This window comes from Oryctolagus cuniculus, chromosome 11 (assembly GCF_051225735.1).
Source record: "Oryctolagus cuniculus isolate XC-2025 breed Fujian yellow rabbit chromosome 11, ASM5122573v1, whole genome shotgun sequence".
Lineage (NCBI taxonomy): Eukaryota > Metazoa > Chordata > Mammalia > Lagomorpha > Leporidae > Oryctolagus > Oryctolagus cuniculus.
Genome location: NC_142877.1, coordinates 28,292,431 through 28,316,074, shown reverse-complemented (window position 1 = coordinate 28,316,074; position 23,644 = coordinate 28,292,431). Strand labels below are relative to the sequence as shown.

At 43.6% G+C, this 23,644-nt stretch overlaps 1 protein-coding gene across 11 annotated transcripts in view; it reads right to left on the bottom strand.

Moving 5' to 3' along the window:
• The window catches only part of PTPRA (protein tyrosine phosphatase receptor type A), a 154,509-nt gene extending 131,343 nt beyond the window's left edge, over positions 1–23,166 (bottom strand). For 10 of the 11 annotated variants that reach the window (XM_089308164.1, XM_008256241.5, XM_089308168.1 and 7 more), the window contains exon 1: positions 22,878–23,166. The gene's annotated coding sequence lies outside the window, so the exon portion shown is untranslated. The remainder of the gene's footprint in view (positions 1–22,877) is intronic. The other variant, XM_070052012.2, reaches the window with a different exon arrangement.
• Between the last annotated feature and the right edge of the window lie 478 nt (positions 23,167–23,644).

The following is a 23,644-nucleotide window of genomic DNA, read 5'->3' as shown; positions in this document are numbered from 1 at the left end:
CCCTGCCAAAAATATGTAACCTAAGTCTGTTCATGAGGAAGCATCAGACTACCTCAAATGGAAGAACATTCTACAAAGTAGTTGGCCTGATCTTCAAAAAATGTCAAGAGCACTGAAAAGAGGACCAGACTGAGACTGAGGCACCTGAAGAGACATAATAACTAAACGTGAGCCACGGTCCTGAATGGTCCCAACAAGGGGAAAGGAAGATTTCTGGTTTTGTTTTCTTTTTTAAAAAATATTTATTTTTATTTTGAAGGTGGAGACAGAGATCCTTCTGCTGGTTCACTCCCAAATGCCTACAACCACTGGGACTGGGCCAGGCCAAAACCAGAAGCCAGGAACCCAATCTAGTTCTCTCACATGGTGTCAAGAATCCACCTTCTTAAGTCATCACCACTGCCTCTCTGGGTTCTCATTATTAAGAAGCTGGAATCAGGAACCTGACCTAGGTATTGAACCCAGGCACTTCGATGTGGGGTTCTGGCAACCTAACAGGCATCTTAGCCACTGGGTCAAATGTCTGCTCCAGTTTCCTGGATTTTAATGGATGTTCTGTTGATACATAGGAGAGTGTCATTGTTTTTAGGAAATACACATTGATTGTGGGATAATGGAGCATTATGTCTGCAACTTATTTCTCAAATGATTTAGAAAAATTGTGTAGATGAATAGAAAAAGTAAGAAAGTGAAGGCAATTGTGATAAGATGTTAACAACTAGGGCATCTGGGTGAGGGCATACTAGGCCAAATGGTAAATAAACATTAACCATTTCCAAAGGACTGAAAGCATATAGACCATATTCTTTAAACAATGAAATTAATTTAGAAAGCCATTCCAAAAAGGTAACTAGGGGGCCGGAATTGTGGCATAGGGGATAAAGCCACCACCAGCAATGCTGGCATCCCATATGGGTGCCAGTTCGTGTCTACTTCCAATCCAGCTCCCTGCTAATGGACTGGGAAAAGCAGTGGAAGATGGCCTGAGTGCTTGGACCCCTGACACCCACGTAGGAGACTCAGATGAAGCTCCTGGCTCAGCTCTCGGCCACTGTAACCACTTGGGGAGTGAATCAGTGGATAAAAGACCTCTCTCTCTCTCTCAGTCTCTACCTCTCTCTCTAACTCTTTCAAATAAATAAACCAATCTTTAAAAAAAAAAAAAACTAGAAAAACCGATATTTGAAAATTAAAGGCAAGTTACAAACACTCATAAATAAAAGAAGAAAGCCAAAAGAAAAATTAGAAAATAGTCTCAATGGCTATGGAAAAAAGACACCAAACCAAATATCAATGATCTGTCTCCATCAACATATAAGACACCACACAATGTTAGCACGTTGTGTTCAAATTAAACACCAATTCATGACACATGGTTGCCAGGGTTTAGGAGGAGGGAGAAATGGGGAGTTAGTGTCTAACAGGTACACGGTTTCAGTTCTGGATGATAAAAATGTTCTGGAGATGGATGGGTCTAATAGTATCACAACAATGGAAATCTACACTGAACTGTACGCTTAATAGTTAAAATGACAAATCTTAATGTATATTACAACTTAAAAAAAAAAAAACAGATAAAATGAGCTTACAAGAAAAAACAAACCCAGCATTCTCCCATAGAAAATGATTAATGTAATACATGTTGGTGATCCAAAGAAAAATCATATGAATATCAAAAATGCAGACAAAGCAGAAGATACAATTTAACATCCATTCATAAAAAAAACCCTTCACAGACAAGAATGGAGGGTAACTTACTTAACCTCATGAATAGGGTCTATAGCCAGACTGCCCTAAGAAGCAGGCATGGATCCAAGAGACTCAGGCCAGACTGCTAACAGTATGTGCAGGATAAAACCTTTCACAAAACATTAAAGAAAAAGAAGTTATCTCCTCTGTGATAAAAACTGTTTTGATGTTAAGAATAATTGCCTCAACAGAAAAAATTATTCTTTAGGAAAAAAAATGTCTTAAACAACTTTAAAATAAAAATCATCATTTTAGGAAGGAAGTAACATCTAACAATTTTATTCAAAAAACACAATTCTGTTTTCTAGAGTTATCTTTTCCTAAAGAGTTGTCCTTACTGGACTCATCAGGAAATTACATTATTGAAAATTTGGCATTTTGTAGACACAATGCTGACAGCTTTCTTTAGCTACAATGACTAAGTGGTTACTTGCACTTTTTTTTTTTTTTTCCAGACTAAAGTCATTCAGTTGAATAAGAAATGAAGAGAACAGGCTACGGCCGTATGACCCAGAATGTGCTCAATCTCGTCTACTTGGGAAGCTAAGCAGGGTCAGGCCTGGTTAGAACTTGGATGGGAGAACTAAGGAGAATGATGAAACCTGGTCTTCTTGTCAGCTTGTGAGTTGAAGCAGTCAAACTCTTCTGTTATTTGGTCTGCCTGAGGTTGCTCCATGTAGAGGTGTGGCGGAGGACACTGATTCAAGGGAGCACTGTCTTTTGACATGGTCATTTACAGGGTAAGTTGTATTTGTCACAAATCAGCAAACGTATTCATAATTTCTAAGTTTCTTCTTCTAAGTCAGTACAATGTAATTATGCGAAGTCCTATGTAGAAAACTGCCTTTCATTTGGGCATTGTGGACTCTGCTTGGGGTGAGCAATGCTGTGATGACAAGATCTACAACAAAACAGGATTAAGGGTTTCTCAAACATGAGATGGACAGATCCTTTTTATTTATTTTTTCTTTTACAGATTTATTTTATTTGAAAGTCAGAGTTACAGAGAGAAGGTGAGAGACAGAATCTTCCATCTGCTGGTTCACTCCCTAGATGGCTGCAATGGCTGGAGCTGAGCCAGGCTAAAGCTAGGAGCCAGGAGCTTCATCCTGGTCTCCCACGTGGCTGGCAGGGGCCCAAACACTTGGGCCACCCTCTACTGCTTTTCTCAGGCTATTAGCAGGAAGCTGGACTGGAAGTGGAGCAACAGGAAAATGAATCAGTACCCATATGGGATGCTGGCATCACAGGCGGCAGCTTTACCTGCTCGCTATAATGCTGGTGCCAAGACTCTTTTTAAAGGAAAACAAAATTCTTACACATTTCCAAAGTTAAACTACACTGTCACAACGCTATAAAACTTTAGTTCATTTCATGTTGCTATAACAGCATTATCACAAACTGGGTAATTTATATAAAAGATAATTTCTCACAGTTCTGGAGGCTGGGAAGGGTGCCAGCACCTGGTGAGGGCCTTGCTGCTGCGTCATCCCACGGCAGAAGGCAAGAGGAGGAGAAGGGGGAGAAAGGGAGATAGAAGAGGGAAGGGGAACAAGCATCCTTCCAACAAAGACCCACTTCCAGGTGACAGCATCAATCCATTCACAGCAAAGAGCCCTCCTGGCTGGATCACCTGGTAAATGTCCCACTCTCAACACTTCACATTGAAGATTAAGTGTCCAGCAGATGAACTTCAGGGCACATATTCAAACCACAGCAGAATCAAAACAAATTTACAAATTAACTATCACAAAGTTAATGGAATTCAAATTAACAATATTAACAGATTATAATAAATTTAATACTGAAATGATCACCCCTCCCAACCTGGACATGGTACTGACCACAACAGTTTGTTTTTTTCCAAAGCTTTGCTTGCCTAGAATGTGTGCCACCTCTTTCCTGTCTCAAACAACTGGAAATAACCTGATATTTTGGCACTCCCATATGGATGTTGGCATCTTAAGCGGTACCTTAACCTGTTGCATTGCGACACCAGCCCCAGGAAGAAGATCTTCTACTCAGTGTGTTTTCTTTTGTATTTTTTCAGTTTAATACCATATACTTGATTATCTACTCAATAAGGGAAACAAACCAACAAAAGTTTGAAACTCAAAGAAAGTTTCATGAAAACCAAAATTTCCAGGTACCATTGGCTATCATTATGACTTAATCTATAGCATAAAATATAACTGATCCCTTCAAATATTTATGATTGCAGAGAAACAGAATTAATGGCTGGCTTCCTTTTGAGTATCATCTTTCACACAGAAAGTTTTAATCCCTTCAGGAGCACTGTGGCCTACCTAAAGCAGGAAATGGTGAATGCTGAGTGAGGCTGGGCTCAGTGAATAGCTAAGTGAACGCAGTCCTATTGCCACCAACCTCAACATGCAAGAAAAGTGAATCCAGGCCGGCGCCGTAGCTCAGTAGGCTAATCCTCCGCCTTGCGGCGCCAGCACACCGGTTTCTAGTCCCAGTCGGGGCGCTGGATTCTGTCCCGGTTGCCCCTCTTCCAGGCTAGCTCTCTGCTGTGGCCAGGGAGAGCAGTGGAGGATGGCCCAAGTGCTTGGGCCCTGCACCCGCATGGGAGACCAGGAGAAGCACCTGGCTCCTGGCTTTGGATCAGCATGGTGTGCCGGCCGCAGTGTGCTGGCCGCAGCAGCCACTGGAGGGTGAACCAACGGCAAAAAGGAAGACCTTTCTCTCTGTCTCTCTCTCTCTCCCTGTCCACTCTGCAAGAAAGGAAGAAAGGAAGAAAGGAAGAAAGGAAGGAAGAAAGGAAGGAAGGAAGGAAGGAAGGAAGGAAGGAAGGAAGGAAGGAAGGAAGAGAGAGAGAGAGAGAGAGAGAGAGAGAGAGAGAGAGAGAGAAGGAAGGAAGGAAGGAAGGAAGGAAGGAAGGAAGGAAGGAAGGAAGGAAATTGAATCCATGCCTCGGAAAATTCCATCGCCACACCTGGAACACCTGGATTCTTCTAAGGTCATAAATGATTGATCCTCACATGCCCATGTATGGATTATTACACAACATGAGTATAAGAAGTAACTTGACAGAAATATGTGCAGGATCTTCACATACAGCAATCAGTAATGAAACACTGCTTGGAGGAGCTGATCTCTAAGAAATTATGATGAAAGATAAGGAGGGAAATGAGCAGTCTAGCCACAGGCAAACAGCCTGGAAGAGAACAGCATGGTCTAGTGGCAGTGGGCTTAGGGAAAAGGTAAGGCTAGAAGGATTAAGAGACTGAATCAGAAAAGCTTGCTCTGTGAAAGAGTCTGGATTTTACCAAAAGGACCTGAAACTGGGGAGTCATGTGATTAGATCAGGAAATCAAAACGATCAGCTCACTGCAGCAATGTTATCAATCAATGACTTGGAACAAGGAAGTAATAAGTAGACAACACAGACATCTGCAACAGTCATCTAGGTAAGACGCCTAAGCTAAGGGACAGGAGATGGAGGACACTGGCAAACTTGAGAAATACTAAACATGTAAAACAGACAGGAATCTATCACTAACCAAATGAACAACATCCAAGTTTCTGGCTTTAGTTTCTGGGTGTCATTCATCAAGATAGCAATTACAAAACACTACAGTTAGGGGAAAGATGAGGTCAGTTCTGAGCCTGTTGTAGGAGTCGGGGAAACAGCCCAATGGAGAAGAGCAGTAGCTTGTTGGCTATCATCCAGATCTATACTGGGGACAAATTTTATCCTTATCAGCAAAGAAGCTAAAACCATAGACACAGGTGAGACACAAAAGGATGAGGATAGAATTTTGGTAAGTCAAACCCCGAGAAGAGTCAAAAAAGAGGAGCCTGAGGGAGCTGAGGATCAGCCAGAGGTAGCAAACACAGGGCTCAGTAGGAACAGTTCAGGGAATAAAGGCTGCACAGTGGGGGCAGCATGGTGACAGAGAGTTGAGCTGCTGCTTGTGACTGGCATTCCATATGAGCACCAGATCCAGTCCAGCTTCTCTACTTCCTTTCCAGCTCCCTGCTAATGAAAGCAACAGAAGATTGCCTTGGCACTTGGGCTCTTACCACCTACGTGGGAGATGCAGAAGGAGATTCAGGCTCCTGGCTTTGGCCTGGCCCCGGCCATTGCAACAATTTGGGGAGTGAACCAGCAGAAAGAAGAGCTTTCTCCCCCCTCTCTCTATAATTCTGTCTTCCAAACAAAGAAATCTTTTTTTCTAAAAAAAGGCTGTACAATTTGTCTTGTTTACTCATCTCTCCCTCTCTTCCCTCTTCTATCCTTTCCACATTTTCCTCTTTAAAATGGCTAAGATAGGGCATCTGTTGGAGTCCTGGCTGCCCCACTTTCTATCCAGCTCCCTGCTGATTAAGTCTTGGAAAGCAGTGGAGGATGGCCCAAGTGCTTGGGCCCCTACACCCATGCAGAGACCTGAAAGAAGCTCCTGGTTTAGCCTGGTCAGCCCTGGACATCGTGGCCCTCTGGGGAATGAACCAGTGGATGGAAGATCTCTCTCTCTCTGTCTCTCCTTCTCTCTCTCTCTGTAACTCTGCCTTTCAAATAAATAAATATCTTTTAAAAATCAGAAATATAAAAAGTTATCAAACAGCTATACTATACCCCAAAACCAACGACTAGAGAAGAAAGATATAATCAAGATCATTATAATATTTTCTGATATTTATTGAAGGCTTACTATGTGCCAAGCACTGACATGCACTAATCCTTAAAACAAACACATGCATTTTAGGTGAGGACTGAGTCTCAGAAGGGTTAAGTATCTTACACAAGTTCTCAAAACATGGCAAGCATGGGATATGACCCTATTCTATTTAATTCCCAACATTAAAATAATTACAGGGTCTGCCAAGGAATATAGGAAAGAAACACAAAACCCAATTTGATTTGGGGGATAAAAACCTGATCAGAGTATTAATTTGGAAGAAAAAAATGTACTAGAAGTTGAAAAACAAACTCTGGATGCCACAGTCAGGATTCCAATGTAAGAAAGGGAACCTTTTGAGTAGAATTATCTTTGAAATATGTATAGAGCTCTTAGCTCCCTTTTCACAATCTTGAATCTCTGATCAATAAGTAATTGTATTTTCAATCCACAAATCTTGGCCCTCTGAGATGGTAAAATGATCCTTCTTAATTGGGTGACATTACAACCCTGGAAGGAAACATGTGAGTAAGAAAATGAGATACATCAAACTCATGGTACTAATGTAATAGCTAGGCTTAGGATATGTACTTTGTAATTTTATTTATTTTAATAAGGTAGTATTGTTAACTTTTATGTATCTGAGAAGTAGACAGAGTGAGTTCTTATCTGATAGCTCACTCACCTGAGCCAGGAACTTAATCCAGGTCTCCTATGTAGGTGGCAGGAACTCAACTACTTAAGTTACCACCACTGTCTCCCAGGATCTGCACTAGTAGGAAACTGAAGTTAGGAGCCAGAGGCGACACTGAACCCATTTACCTGCTATAGGACAAAGGTGCCTAACCAGTGTGTCAACTGGTAGGCCAAACACTGCCTCTAGGCTTTTATTTTTTGTCCAAATGGAATCAGGAGCCAGAGCCAAGAGCTGAACCCAGGCACACTAATGTAGGATGCATGTATCCAACCAGTGTCTTAACCACTAGGCCAGACACTCACCCAGGATATATTTTTTTAAATGTTGTGAATTCAGAGACAGCTAATGAAAAGCAGTGGAAGTCTTGAGAGACTCTGCTTTGCTACATTTACGAGTTTAATTTCTTATCCCCGCAGATTGATTGCTCAACTGCTTAAGTACAGTCTGCTTGTTAAGGTGGTAGCTCTGACCTGTCAAGGATAGACTGTTCTTTATGAATGATTACAAAAGTGTAAGAAAATTTCATTCACCAAATAAGGATTTTGGAGGAATTTAATCTGTTAAGCTTAAATTAACATTAATTAAAGAATGAGTGGAAGTTACTGTTCTTATTTCTACATAAAATTACTAGGGGCTTACAAGTACAACACTAAAGAAAAACTAGATTTTCAATTTGCCACTTTAATGAACTGAAACTCAAGTAATTTTAAGTACTCCTTGCAGTGCACAAAAGGTCCCCTCTGACACTGAAAAACATACATAACCGAGCTGCTCTCAACTACTTCTGGTTCTACAAAAGCCCTCTTCAAAATACAACCTTTGAAAACTAATTGGATAATTATGAATGGTTTAAGCAATCTTTCCCACTATCACTGGGGACACTGAATTGAACTCCACTCACCCTCTCCCACCCCGGTCCCAATAAGAACAAGGCACATCTCAACCTGCTGTAGTAACATTCACTCTTTCTGATAAACACAAAACTCTCATACCCTCCTTTACTCTTATTGCAAATATCAAACTTAAGGAACTCTTAGGGGCAGGTAACATTTCTGGAAGGTTTCACAGGTGCTGCTCATGATACTTATGGACGTCTATGGAAAGAGAACCTTGGAAAATGGGGGAAGAGAGAAATACCTGTAAAATAAATATATAGGCCGGCGCCGCGGCTCACTAGGCTAATCCTACACCTAGTGGCGCCGGCATACCGGGTTCTAGTCCCGGTCGGGGCGCCGGATTCTGTCCCGGTTGCCCCTCTTCCAGGCCAGCCCTCTGCTGTGGCCAGGGAGTGCAGTGGAGGATGGCCCAAGTGCTTGGGCCCTGCACCCGCATGGGAGACCAGGATAAATACCTGGCTCCTGCCATCGGATCAGCGCGATGCGCCGGCCGCAGCACGCCAGTCATTGGAGGGTGAACCAACGGTAAAGGAAGACCTTTCTCTCTGTCTCTCTCTCTCACTGTCCACTCTGCCTGTCAAAAAAAAAAAAAAAATATATATATATATATAGGACCATACATAGGAATATATATTTGTATATTTTACCACACATACTCATTATTCAAATGCATAAATAATTTTAAGCAAAATTTTAAAAATACACTAACTGCAGCGGATGTCTTGGTACAGCAGGTTAAGCTGTCACCTGCAATGCCAGCATCTCATATGGGTGCCAGTTTGTGTCCTGGCTGTTCCACTTTCAATCCAGCTCCCTGCTAATGTGCCTTGGAAAGCAGCAGAAGATGGCCCAGTTACTTGGGCCTCTGCACCCAAGTGGAAGACTCAGATTTCTCCTTCTCTCTCTGTAACTCTACCTTTCAAATAAATAATTATCTTTTTTAAAAAAATGTACTAACTAAAAATATATCAAAACATTTTTCCTTTTTTGTTAAAGTCTTTTTTTTTTTTTTATTTGACAGGTAGATTTGGACAGTGAGAGAGAGAGACAGAGAGAAAGGTCTTCCTTCCGCTGGTTCACTCCCCAAATGGCCACTATGGCCAGCGCTGTGCCGATCCGAAGCCAGGAGCCAGGTGCTTCTTCCTGGTCTCCCATGAGGGTGCAGAAGCCCAAGCACTTGGACCATCCTCCACTGTCTTCCCGGGCCACAGCAGAGTGCTGGATTGGAAGAGGAGCAGCCGGGACTAGAACCAGCAGCCATATGGGATGCCAGCGCCGCAGGCAGAGGATTAACCAAGTGAGCCACGGCGCCAGTCCCCTCTTTTTTTTTTTGAAAATGACTTCAAATTTACCTCCTCCAGCCCAGTTACTACTGTGAATCACTGCCTCCAGAGGTTCCTAACTGCTGCCATAATTCATGCTAATGGGAGTGAATTACAGAAAGAAAAGGATCTTCCATGACTTTCACCAACTAGCAGAAAGATCCTGGGCCAGGTATGATCTGCCTAGGCTGCTTCTGTGTTGAGGGTTTCAGATCGAGGTCTTCAGAGAACCATTCTAACAAACACCCAGGCTGGGGAAACAGAGAGCCACTGGCTAGAAGTCCTGTGATCCAGCTGTTGAGCAAAGCAGGCAGACCCAGGCAGGAGGCAGGGGCGCTGGAGGCAGTGGTCTCACGGCAAGCACAGGCAGAGGCAGACTCGGATTCACCTCACTTCCTAAGAGGTCTGAGAACCATTCACATCACTGGAGGCATGGGAAGAGCACTCAGGCGAGCATTAGCGTCCCAGTACAAGTTCAGGCTCCCCAGTTCCTTTTAATATATGCATTTTACATATAATTGAGAGAGACAGAGAGTGAGCGAGCCATCCCTTCCCCGCTATATGCTGGTCTACTCCCTAAATGCCCACAGGCATACCATTTCTCACTGGCTTCCAAACATCAGCCCCAAATTCCTTCTTTTTTTTTTTTTTTTTTTTTTAACTGATGGGTGTGCAGTCAAAAGGTTTGATTATCAAGGAATGGCAGAGTACAGAGACTTATCTGGTGATTGCTGGAGCAAATCCGGACTGGTTTAGGGTGGGAGGAACAATGACAGGGATGGAGGCAGGTAGATAAGTATTATTTAGGCAACAGAGGCATTAGTAGGGTTCCAGATTTCTGGCTTTTTGGAAGAGATGATTGTTAGTTGAAGAACTGAGCTTCTGTGTGTGGGAAGAAGTTGAAACCTGGCTGCTATAAACTGTGCAAGCAGTTTTCAAATATTGACTGACAATTAGCTTAACCAGCAATTAGTTTTCAAACTCTGGTTCACAGGCAGCTTAATACAATATTGTAAATGCATGATACTACCCATTAGTAAAGAGAAAACCTTCCACTGATGTATCAGTAGCCCCATTATCAGAGCCATGTGTGACACTTCCCAGACTTTACTGTTTCCCTAAAAGGAACTGGGATGCAGGAATCTGGCCTAGTGGATAAGACACCTGTCTTCCACATCAGAGTGCTTGGGTTTGATATTCAGACCCAGCTCTGATTCCAGCTTCCCTTAATGTAGACCCTGGAAGGCAGCATTGATGTTAGGTTCCTGTCACATACAAGAGAGAACTGGATTGAATTCCTGGCTCCCACCTTCTGGCCACTAAGGGCATTTTGGAAGTTAGCCAGCAAACAGAAGTTAGCACTCTGTTGTGCTGTCTCTCTCAGGGTGGGGTGTGGAGTCTTCTGTCTTGCTGTTTCTTTCTGTCACTCACAAAAAGAGTGTATGACAGTTAACATCCCTGTGTCCCGTACTGCTCTGGCTCCTGACTCTAGCTCCCTGCTAATGCAGATCCTGGGAGACAGCAGTGGTAGCACAAATAATGGGGTTCTTGTCATTCACATGGGAGACCTGATTGTGATCCTGGCTTTGGTTCAGGGCTAGGGTGTTGCAGGTATTATGGGAATGAACCAGGGGATAGAATCTTGTTCTGGTTCTCTTCTCTGTCTCTCAATTAAAAATAATAATGATCACAATAATGGCATTGGTATCACAAAAAGATTACTATAAAAATTGTTCTGGGGCTGCACTGTGGTGGCGGGTTAAAGCCCTGCCCTGAAGTGCCAGCATCTCATATGGCTGCCGGTTCTGGTCCCAGCTGCTCCTCTTCCGATCCAGCTCTCTACTATGGTCTGGGAAAGCAGCAGAAGATGGCACAAGTCCTTGGGCCCCTGCACCCACGTGGGAGACCTGGAAGAAGCTCTTGGCTCCTGGCTTCAGATCAGCACAGCTCCGACTGTTGCGGCCATCTGGAGAGTGACCCAGCAGATGGAAGACTTTTCTCTCTGTCTCTGTCTCTTTCTGTTACTCTTTCAAATAAATAAAATAAAATCTTTTAAAAAAATTGTTCTAAAAATATTTTTGTGGGCAGGCATTGTGGCATAGCTGATTAAACTGCCACTTGGGACATCCACATCCCATATTAGAGAGCCAGTGGGAATATCAGCTAATCCACTTCTGATCCAGCTTCGCTGGAACACAGCAAGTGAAGACAAGTTCCTGGGTACTGACCACCCACATGGGAGACCCAGAAGGAGTTCCTGGGTCTTGGCTTCAGCCTGTTCCAGCCTGCCTGTTAGAGGACATTTGGGGAATGAACCAGGAGATGGAAGATATCTCTGTCATTCTATTTTTCAAATAAATAATAAACCTTCTACATTGATAGGTGGGCTCCAGATGATAAAAATATTTCTCATTATGTTTAAGTACCTATTTTAATACTTTGTGATAGAGCAATTTGGAAGTTTGATTTCATGTCAATATTGGGTAGCCAAAAAAATAAATATGGATCCAAAAGGAAGAAGTACTAGTAGGCTTGGCTTACTAAATTGTGATACTATTTATTCTTCTGTTTCACACAATAATACCAACATTTTCTTTTAGATTTAGCTAATAAACATCCATCCTCCCCAATGCGGTTAAGGTTGAAAACTAATCAGATGTCGCATTTTACATTTCTAATAGGTTTGAAATCCACACTCTCCACATAAGAGTACTTTTCTTTTTTAACTTTACTATGGAAATTCTGAAACATACACAACATTAGAAAGAACACTATAATAAACCCTTATATATCTATTATCCAGTTTCAATAATTATCAATAACTTTCTCCTCTAAAGTCCTCCACCCACTGAAATTTTTTTAAAAGACATTTATTTATTTATTTGAAAGGCAGAGTTACAGAGAGGCAGAGGTGGAGAGAGACCTTTTTTTTTTTTTTTTTTAAGATTTATTTCTTTTTATTTGAAAGTCAGAGCTACACAGAGAGAGGAGAGGCAGAGAGAGAGTAAGAGGTCCTCCATCCGATGGTTCACGCCACAGTTGGCCGCAACGGCCAGAGCTGCGCCGATCTGAAGCCAGGAGCCAGGAACTTCCTCCAGGTCTCTCACATGGGTGCAGGGACCCAAGGACTTGGGCCATCTTCTACTGCTTTCCCAGGCCATAGCAGAGAGATGAAGTAGAGCAGCTGGGTCTTGAACCGGTGCCCATATGGGATGCCAGTGCTTCAGGCCAGGGTGTTAACCTGCTGCGCTACAGTGCCGCCGCCTACCCCCCATTTTTTTAAAGATTTATTTTATTCATTTGAAAGACAGAGTTACACAGGTAGAGACAGAGACAGAGGTCTTCCATCCGATGGTTCACTCCTCAGATGACTGCAAAGGCTGGAGCTGCACCCATCCGAAGCCAGGAGCCAGGAGCTTCTTCCAGGTTTCCCATGCAGGTGCAGGGGCCCAAGGACTTGTGCCATCTTCTGCTGCTTTCCCAGGCCAAAGCAGAGAGCTGGATTGGAAGTGGAACAGTCAGGACTTGAACCACTACCCATATGGGATGCTGGTACTGCAGGCAGTGGCTTTACCTGCTATGCTACAGTGCTAGTTCCTCTTTTTTTTTTTTTTTTTTTAACAATTTTATGTATTTATTTGAAAGGAAGAGGCAGAGAGAGAGCCCCACTGAACAGCACCCATAAATATTTCATTTATTCACTCAAAAAAAAAAGGAATTGTTTTAATATAATCATAAGAGTAAGGGTGGGTGCTGTGGCACAACAGGTTAAACTGTTGCCTGTAGCGCTGGCATCCCATATCAATTCAAGTCCTGGCTGCTCCACTTCCAATCCAGCTCCTTGCTAAGGCATCTGGGAAAGCAGTGGAAGATGGCCCAAGTGCTTGCACCCATGGGGGACACTTGGGTGAAGTTTCTTGGCTCCTGGTTTCAGCTTGGATTAGCTCTGGCCGTTGCAGGCCACATGTGGGATGAACCAGAGGATGGAAGATCTGTGCCTTTTCCTTTCTATCTGTAACTCCAACTTTCAAATAAAATAAATAAACTTTTAGAAAAATACATTTGGGGATTTTTATCAGGCTACAAAAACATGTTCCCAAGGTTTTCATATGTAAAAGTATGAGAATTTTTACAGATGAAAGAAAACCACAAGATCATGAACCATTGGGAAAATCAAATCAAAACTACAATGCAATATCATTTCACACCCACTAGGAAGGCCAAAGTTACCGGGAAGAAGCTTCTGGCTTCTGGCTTCAGACAGGCCCAGCTCTGGCCATTGTGGCCATTTGGGGAGTGAACCAGCAGATGGAAGACCTCTCTCTCTCTCTCTGTCTGCTTCTGCCTCTCTGTATCTCTGCCTTTCAAATAATAAATAAATAAAATTTTAAGATTAAAAAAAAAAAAAAGGATGGTTAAAGTTAGACAATAGGGGCTGATGCTGTGGTATAGTGGAATAAGCCTTGCCTGTAGCACAGGCATCCCATATGGGTGCTGGTTTGGGTCTCTGATGCTCCACTTCTGAACCAGCTCCCTATTGATGTGCCTGAGAAGGCAGCACCCAAGTGTGTGGGCCTCTGCCACATGGGAGATCTGCTGGAAGCTCCTGGCTCCTGGCTTTGGCCTGGTCCAGTGCCCAGCCACTGTGGAAGGAAGACTTCTCTAAGTCTGCCTTTCAAATAAATTACATAATTCTTTAAAAAAAAAAAAAAGACAATTGCAAGTGCTGACAAGGATGTGGAGAAACCACACTCTCACATGCTGCTGTTGACTGTAAAATGGTGCAGGTACAGAGCCTCAAAGGGCTAAAAGTAGAGTTACCATTGACTCAGCAATTCTACTCATAGGTATAGTCAATGCAGGCTATAGGATACATATATAGGCTATGTCCACAACAACATAGGATACAACCTACAAGTGGGAGAACATATTTACAAATAATAAACCTAATAAAGGACTTGTATTTAGAATATATACAGAATTCAGTAAAAAGACAAATAACCAAATTTCACAACAGGAAAATGACCTAAATATTTCTTCAAAGAACACATACAAATGGCCAATAAGCACATGAAAAGATGTCCAAATATCATTGATAAGAGAAATGCCAATAAAAACCCCAGAGAAATATGACTTCACCCCCTCTACGATGTCTATAATAAAAATAACGAGCCTTGGCAAGGACATGGAGAAAGCAGAACCTTTGTGCACTGCTGCTGGCAATGTAAAATGGTAGTCACTTTGGAAAACAGTTTAGCAGCTCCTCAAAAAGTTAAACATAGTTACTATTTAAGCTAGTGATTCCACTAGTTTAGGTATATACCCAACAGGAAAAACTGCACATGAATGTTCACAGAAGCATTATCCACAATAGCCAAAAAGTAGAAACAGCCCCAAATGTCCATCAACTAATGAATGGGTAAACAAATATAGTATATCCAATATAATGGAATATTTTATTGCTTGGTCATAAAAAGTATGAAGTTCTGATACAGAGTACATGGAACAGCCCCCAAAATATTATGCTAAGAAGTCAGTCACAAAAAGTTATATGTTGTATGATTCCACTTATATGAAATGTCCAGAAAAGGCAAATTTCAGAGAGACATAAAGATTAGTGGTTGCCAGGGACTGGAGAGAGGGCAGAATGGGGAGTAAATCTGCTAGGTACAGGATTTCTTTCTGGATTGATGAAAATGTTCTTAAATTAGAGAGTGATGATGGCTCCACAACTCTGAAACCACTGAATTATACACTTTAAATTTTATGGTATGTAAATTATATCTCAATAAACATTATTCTTAAAAATTACATTGAGGAAAATGCTCTCCCACAGCACATTTCTTTCTAAGAAAAAAATAATTACTTTCTCATTCCATGTTGAAATAGACCTTTACTTGAAGAGACAGATTGATATTAATTTTCCAAATTATACTTGCTATTATCATCACAAAAGTTGGCATTTTTTTAAAAGAAAACTGCATACATCAACAACCCTACCACAAGATAACTAACAAATGATAACCTGACTCAACAGCATGGCCATGAAGAGGCAAAGAGTGACTTTCATTCTTTTATTCAGTCAAAGCAGCTGTTCTGTTAGTTTACATTTAGACAATTATTCCATATACCAATATTCTTACTATGGCAATCATTTAACACTAAAAATACATCTTCTGGGGTGGGTATCTGGTGCAGTAGTTAAGATGTCACTTGGAATGGCTGCATCCCCTATTGAGGTGTGAGGGATTCATGTCCTGACTCCGCATCTGATTCTGGCTTCCTGCTAAAGTGCACCATGGGAGGCAGCAGTGACAGGTCAAGTACCTGGGTTCCACTCATGTGGAAGACATGGATTGAGATCCAGGTTCCTGGCTTTGGGCTGGCCCAGTCTGGGCCATTGTGGGCATTTGGAGAATGGACCATACAGAAGATCTGTCTCTCTTGCTTTCAAATAAAAATAAACAAATGAATAGGGATCAGTGTTGTGGCACAGCAGGTTAAGCAGCCACCTGGGATGCTGGCTTTCCATGTGGCTGCTGGTTCAAGTCCTAGCGGCTCCACTTCTGATCCAGCTCCCTGCTAATTCTCCTGGGAAGGCAGCAGAAGATAACCCAAGTGCCTGGACCCCCGTACCCATGTGGGAGACCCAGAAGTCTTAGGGACACAGGCATCTTAATCAGTAGCTTAATCACCAGGCTAAGTGCTCATGCCAGGAGCTGACTTATTTTATCTGATTGAATAGCTCACATAGCTCACCAAGAGTTCACAGAAGCGGGACAAGCATCAGCTCTGCCATCTTGTTTGTTTGCTTGTGGCTGTATTAGTATTTTCTTTGCAGGTCCATTTTGTGAGGGTGAGTTTAATGAGAACACTGCAATACACTGAACCTGCTCGCTACAGAACTCCTTCTCTTCCTTCAGGACACCCAAAGTTCTATAGTTAACATATTAATACCTTATGACCTACAAGCCAAAGAAGATGCTGCTAACAACCCTTAAATTACATATTTTATCTCACCTTTCTGCCAGAGAGACAGAAACAGAGAAGATCTTCCACCTGTTGGTTCACTCCCCAAATGCCTCTAACAGCTAGGGATGGGCCAGGTCAAAGTCAGGAAGCTGGAACTCTGCTGCCCTCCCAGGCTGTGCATTAGCAGGAAGCTGGAATCTGGAAGTGGAACCAGGACTCATACTCACTTTAATACAAGATGCAGGCCTCCCGAGCAGGCTCAATACCTACACCAAATGCCTATCCCTTTCTTATTTTTAGATATAAACAACAAAAGGTTCCAACTTTTCTTCCAGAACCCCAGTGAATTATCTTGTCTACCTCTCTTTGAAAGCCATTGCTCTACCAACAGAAACATGAAAAAATGCTCAGGATCACTAGCCATCATAGAAATGCACATCAAGACCACAATGAGGTTTCACCCCAGTTAGAATGGCTTTCATACAGAAATCAACAAACAAATGCTGGTGAGGATGTGAGGAAAAAGGTATCCCAATCCACTGTTGGTGGGAATGGAAACTGGTACAGCCACTGTGGAAGACAGTATGGAGATACCCAGAAATCTGAATATAGACCTACCACATGACCCAGCCATTCCACTCCTCAGAATTTACCCAAAGGAAATGAAATCAGTATATAAAAGTATTCTGTACCTCCATGTTTACTGCAGCTCAATTCACAATAGCTGAGATATGGAATCAACCCAGATGTCCATCAACTGAAGAATGGATAAAGAAAGTATAGTAGATGTATGCCATGGAATACTATATAGTAGTAAAAAAAATGAAATCCTATCATTTGCAACAAAATGGATACAACTGGAAACCATTATACTTAGGGAAATAAGTCAGTCCCTAAAAGACAAATACTGTATGTTCTCCCTGATCTGTGGTAATTAACAGAGAACCTAAAATGTAATCCATAGAAGTGAAATTGACACTTTTGAGATGTGATGATTTTGAACAGCCCTTGTCTTGACTGTTGAAGAACAGGTTTTTTCCATACTATTTGCTGAACTATTTACTTAGTGTAGGGTTAATCTTATGAGTATAAAGTTAATTGAAAATATATATTTGTAAAACAATAAGGATGGGAATAGGAGAGGGAGAAGGAAGAAGGGTGGCAGTGCAGGCAGGAGAGAGGGAAGGGTGGGAAGAATCACTAATGCTCCTAAATTTGTATATATGAAAGGCATGAAGTTTGAATACCTTAAATAAAAGATTTCTAGATTAAGAAAGAAAGAAAGGAAGGAAGGAAGGAAGGAAGGAAGGAAGGAAGGAAGGAAGGAAGGAAGCCATTGCTCTAGACTGCAGCCACAAAGAACTTTCAACAACTGTAGATCAGATCGGTTCCCTCTCAGGCTTAAAAGCCTCCAATGGCTTTGCTTTGCCTTCAAGATAAAGTCCAAAATCTTTGTGTGGCATAGTCTTCGACTCTGGCTCCAGCCTCTCTATAGTCAGGTAGCTTTTCAAGCCTAGCTATACATTAGAATCATCTAGAGAATTTAAACACATATTCTCAGGCCTCTATTTAAGACCAATTAAATCAAAGGGGGGGGGGTGTATTCGGGAGTTCTGTAACTTCCCCAGCTGAACCTGAAGCAGGAATTGTTGCTCTAACGTCACTGCATGCCATCTGCCACTTTCTGGTCACCACAGTTAGCCAGCTTCAGGTGCTCACCAAGCTCTCAGTTAAGCCTTGCTGCACCAAGTGTGACCCACCCACTAGCAGCATCTGCCTCACCCAGGAGCTAGTTAGTAATACAGAATCCCAAGTCCCACCCTAGACCGACTGAATCAGAACTTGGCATTTTAACAAGATTCCCAGATGGTTCATGTGCACATTTAAGTTAGAGAAGCACTGCCCTGAGCCACCAAATCCCTTCCCAGCTCAGAGCCTTTGCAAATGTTGTTTAACTGCTGAACTTCTCTGGCACTCCCAAGACACCCTATCCTTCTCCTTTGATCATATCCATCGTATCTGTAATTACCATAAGGTGATTAACGTCTGTCTGCTGCACTAACCCTAAGTGCCATGAGGATAGACATCACATCCTCCTCTGGGGTATCTCAGTTCCTGGCACAATGCCTGGTACATTCATCTGAACAGCATCCAGTCTTGTAACTCACACTGACGTGATCATATTCTAGACTTCCACAATATTTCTAACTCATCAACCATGTCTGTCTTCAACCACAAGTTGGCTTTAGCTTCATAACTCTTGGATAGGATATGTATCACAGCATTGTACCTCGAAATCTAAATGAGCTACTAGTAAATTTCTAAAGAAATGTAAATTAGATCTAATTCAAGGTAGCATTGCATTTCTTTTAAATTAATAAAATATTAGGTTTTACTTGTAATAGCACTGGCTGGCTTGTCAGGAAACAGGCTCATATAAATTGCTAATGGTGTTGTAAACTACTTCAACCTTTCCAGATAGCAATTTGGCACTGAAACTGCATCCTCTGACTCAGTGAGACCACATTAGGGCGAAGAGTCCAAGAAAATCCAAAAGAAAGAAGTATTTCAACAAGGATGCTCAGGTTTAGAAAAAATACCATTTTTGTCAGGAAAGAATAAAAAGGACTGCACAAACGATGGCTGTCAATACATGGAATACATATTACAATTTAAAATAAAGCAGACACATAAATGAGTAAAGATAAAATGTTATGCTATTCAAGAACTCTAAATCGAATTCTGCATGTACTAACAATAATTATAAGTCTGTCCGTAGACTGACATGAATGTAAATTTAAAATAAATTTTAAATTTAATGGATTCTCTATTTCATAGAGAATATATTAAAATAAATATTAATGTTGGGTTATTTGTATTTGCTGCTCAATTTTATTAAGTTAGTGTTATATTACTGCTATTTTTGTTGCACTGGGATTCGCTAAAAATAATATTTCTTCAGCTTTGGCATTTGGAAACATTTATTGGTTACTGTACTAGAAATAAAAAGACAAGATTCTATATTTGGCCAGCTTCCTGCTTATAATTCAAACTCCAGTGAATCTCATTTTTTCCACTTGAAGATGGAGAAAAATAACACAACAACATTTACAAATTGACACTGAGCACTTCCCATGAAAGGTGTTGGGCAAATATAAATATCAGAGTTGCAAAAAAAAGCCCACTGCCACCCACAGTGGTCACCCTGCACAAGTCACTTCAATCCTTCTAGGCTCAATGTTTCCCTCTGTAAATTTAAATAAATAGGCTAGCATTGTATGAGAGGGGTTTGAGAGAAAGTAAGCATATAGAAACGGAAAAGTATCTCAGGTGATCCTGTTGAACACTCTGATGAAAATCCACTGAGTCACACATTTTAAGGAAGAGGATAAATTAGTACAAATGGGGCTGGTGTCGTGCCGCAGCAAGGTAAGCTGCCATCTGTGATGCTGGCATCCCATGTGAGCAGTGGTTCGAGTCCCACCCGCTCTACTTCCAACCCAGCTTCCTGCTGACGTGCCTAGGGAGGCAGTAGAAGATGGCCCAAGTACTTGGGCCCCTGCTACCACGTGGGAGACCCAAATAGAGTTCCAGACTCCTGAATTCAGTCTGTGCCAGCCATGGCCATTGTAGCCATTTGGGGTATGAACCACGGGATGGAAGATTGATCTCTCCCTCTCAATCTCTTTAACTCTGCCTTTTGAATGAATAAATAAATAAAAATTCGTACAACCTTCTTGAAGGGGTAGTAACTGGGCTATATAAAATTAAAAAATGCATTCATATATTCTCTGATCTAGTAATTCCATTTCTAAAATTACATGGTTCAGAAAACTTTACACATGGACACGTAACAAATTATGTACAAGGATATTCATTGTATTGCTGTAGCAGAAAAGCCTAGAAACAACTTAAATGTTGTTAAACCTGAAGACTAGTTACAAGTTACTGTATAGCCATACAATGAAATAAGTACAAGAATGTCAATACAAAGAAGGGATAGCTTAACATGTACTAATAATGACTGATCTCCTAAATATACTAAGTAAAAAGAATAATATGTGACTGGTATGCACCATGGTCAGAGGAGTGAGGACAGGTAGACACACGTTTATAAAGAAACAATGTTGCTGTAAGGTCATGGAAACTGGAAACTTCAGCCATTCCTGAGGAGGCGGTTAGAGAGACAGGAGTCCCGGGGTCATGGTAGGAGGGAAGACTTACTTTCTTTACACTGCAGAAATTTTTCTCCCAAATGCATTAATTACTCTTTACCCTGACCGAGCAGGATTCTCTCTACACCTTCCTCCAGGCTAAGGGGATATGATTCTACCTCTGAGATCTGGGCACTACCTCCTAAACTGTATGGATATCAGCATTTGGCCTCACAATGCTCCCAGATGATTTTCTCAAAGCCCAGTCAGGTTAAGTCCCTGATCTCTTTTAAATCCTCCAGTGGCTCTCCACTGCCCACACTCTAGCACAGCACACACAGCCCTCCAAGCTGACCCCAATCCCATCTCCCATCCTCCTAATCCATTTCTGTTTAACCTCTTCCCTGTTTCCCAAGGGTAATGGGCTCCTTCCACCCCCAGCCTGTTTGTGCTGTTCCCTTTTCCCTATGCTTGTTGATCACTACCCGGGAGGGTATAGCCTGGCAAAGGCTCTGGAAACAGATTATCTGGATTCAAATCCTCACTATTCCCTCAGCTGTGTGCTATGTGGCTTCAGCTCCCAGCCCTGTGGAGTAGCTGTAAGCTCCTACATGACTGTTGAAAAGATTAAGTGAGAGAACTGACAGAAAATATTTATTACACAGCCTGTCACAAGGGCAAATAAAAGACAAGAGCTATAATTACTATCACACTCTCATGGCATCTGCAATGTGTAATTGTTTCTATCCACCTGCCCTGCATAGACCGTGAACTCTTCACTTTCACTTTGTACCCCAAGTCCTTCGCCTGGCAAATGGGAGGCACATAAATGGACTTCAGAGGGTTGGCCCTCTTGGTTCTGAATTTCACCCAGATGGGAAACAAGTGGCTAAAAGGTACCCAGTAACAGTCTCCTGAATCCCATATGCCTTACACAGCATATTCATCAGCCAGGCCACCTTGGTCAGACAGAGGTGAAAAGCAACCAACAGGACGTGGTCTTTTAGGGTCAGTAAAGCAGCTGGGAGGCCAGTAGGATAAGGGACCTGCCAGTTCCTGCTGCTGACCACTCCCTGGTGGGATGGACATGGGCAGATAGGGAATCGGACATACACTCCAAGCAGGCCTCCAGGGGAAACACACACACACACACACACAAACCCTCTTGGGAAGTGACAAGGACCTACAAGACAACTGGGAGGAATTCTCCCAGCCCTCAAGAAGCTTCTCCAACAAGAACAGCTTTGCAGGAAGAGATGGAACCTGGTAGGTGAGGGTGAGCAGGAAAGAGGACCACAGAAAGCAAAAACATGCTAACATGCGAGAGGCGCTCTGAATGGCTAGGCAGGCGGACGACGAAGGCGCATCGAAGCATTAGGCTCAAAGTGAGAGAGTAAGTAAGTCGAGGCAAGAAGGTCAAGGAACGTGCACGACCTGATAAGGCATTTGGCCGTCATTCATCCCATGGGAAAAGGAGAGCGAGGGCGTTTTTAAGTAAACAAGTGACAGCATCAGATCTGTGTTTTTGAAAGGAGGGGCCAAGCAGCAAGACGCTCGCCCTTTCCTCATCAATCCTCCTCTCGCCCTCCATCTTCTGGTTCCCGGGCTGCCTCAACAGCCAGCAGGTGGCAACTGAGGTGCTCTCCAGGGAGATGTGACTGGTTTACAACAGGAATCCCCATCCCGGGCCCTGGCTTCTGAAGGCATTCACCCTGCTAGGACTAGGTTCTGCACATTCTGCTTTTCCTGTCTTAGAAATATCGCTGACCTCAAAAAAAAAAAAAAAAAAAAAAAAAAAAAAGACAAAAAATCCCTCAACCTTGGGCTCAGCTCTGCCCTTATTATTTTTAACTTCAGGAAATACAATTGGGAACTGATTCTTTTAAACGTTTTTTTTTTTTAATTTACTGAAAATAAAAAAAAGGGAGGGGGGCTGCGTACCCAGTTGGCTCATTTTGCATTCTGGGCAGCTCTGCGCCCCTACATCCCTTCTTAGGCAGCCTCAACAGTTGTGAGTGGGCAGCAAATGAAGCGACCGGCCGGGGATCGGGGAGGATTTAAAGGAGAGAAAACTTGGCCACCGCAAGAGTAAAATTTCTCAAGCCAGGAGTTTTCCTCTCTCCTCCCACGAAATGGACCTGAGCAATTCTGTTCTCGCCGTTCCATTCGGTTCTTTCAGAATGAACCACGCAGCGCCCGGGCCAGGCCCCAGGAGGACGCACGCAAACTTCCCGGGCAGCCTCGACGGGTGGGCGCCCTGTCCCGCATGTTTCCGGGGACCCCTCCCCCTACGGACCGCGCAAGGATGCGGGACCTGACCGCACGAGCCCCAGGGACTGCACCCGGAAAAGAGGGCTGGGGCTCCGGCCGAGGACCCCTCCCACCGCGCCCGGGAGCCGCCCCCCCTTCCCGAGCCCACCCGGGCGGCGGCCGCGAGCACTCACCGAGTCCGGCGCTGGGCGGGACCGCTGGGGACTGGGACTGCGGCTCCGCCTTGGTTCCGCCGCGGCGTCTCGGCCCGCCACTCGCCCTCAGGGCCGCCGCCCGGCCCGCGGCTTGGAGTCCCGCGGCGGCGGCGGCGGCCTCGCCTCCATGGCGAGGGGAAGCGGCTGAGGGGCGACTGGGCGGGTAGCGGTGATGGCGGCGGCGGCGGCGGCCCGGGGTCCGAGCACGATCGCGCGCGCGCGCGCGTTCCTGTCAGCGCCGCACTCGCTGCAGCCTCGCTCCCGGCCCGGCCTTGGCTGTAAGGCGCGTTCTCATTGGCCGTTCAGAGGCGGGCGCTGGTTGGCCGACGCCGAACGGGTGTCTCTGGCCCTCGCGGGCTCCGCCCTCGTGCGCCTCAGCGCGCTCACGGACCGCCCGGGGCGCGGAGTCGGGTCTTGCAGGCTCACCCACATCCCTGACGAGGATCGCCCCCACGGTGACCCACCCCTCTGACAAGCTGGGCTCCGGAAACACCAACGCCTGTGGCTTCTCTACAGTTCCAGGGCTCTGGACGTGGGCCTTCTTTCCAACTTACAGATGCGGAAACTGAGGCTGGACACAGGCCACACCAATGTTTAGCAATGGAAGGTGGCCTGGCACTCGAAAGGCATTTTCCCACCCCACTCCAAACGTGATCCATTTGCCTTCCCCTCCGCCCTAATTGCTGCAAAGCATTCAAAGGACGAAGGATCTCATTGGGGAGATAGGAACCTGTCAGGCGTCTGAA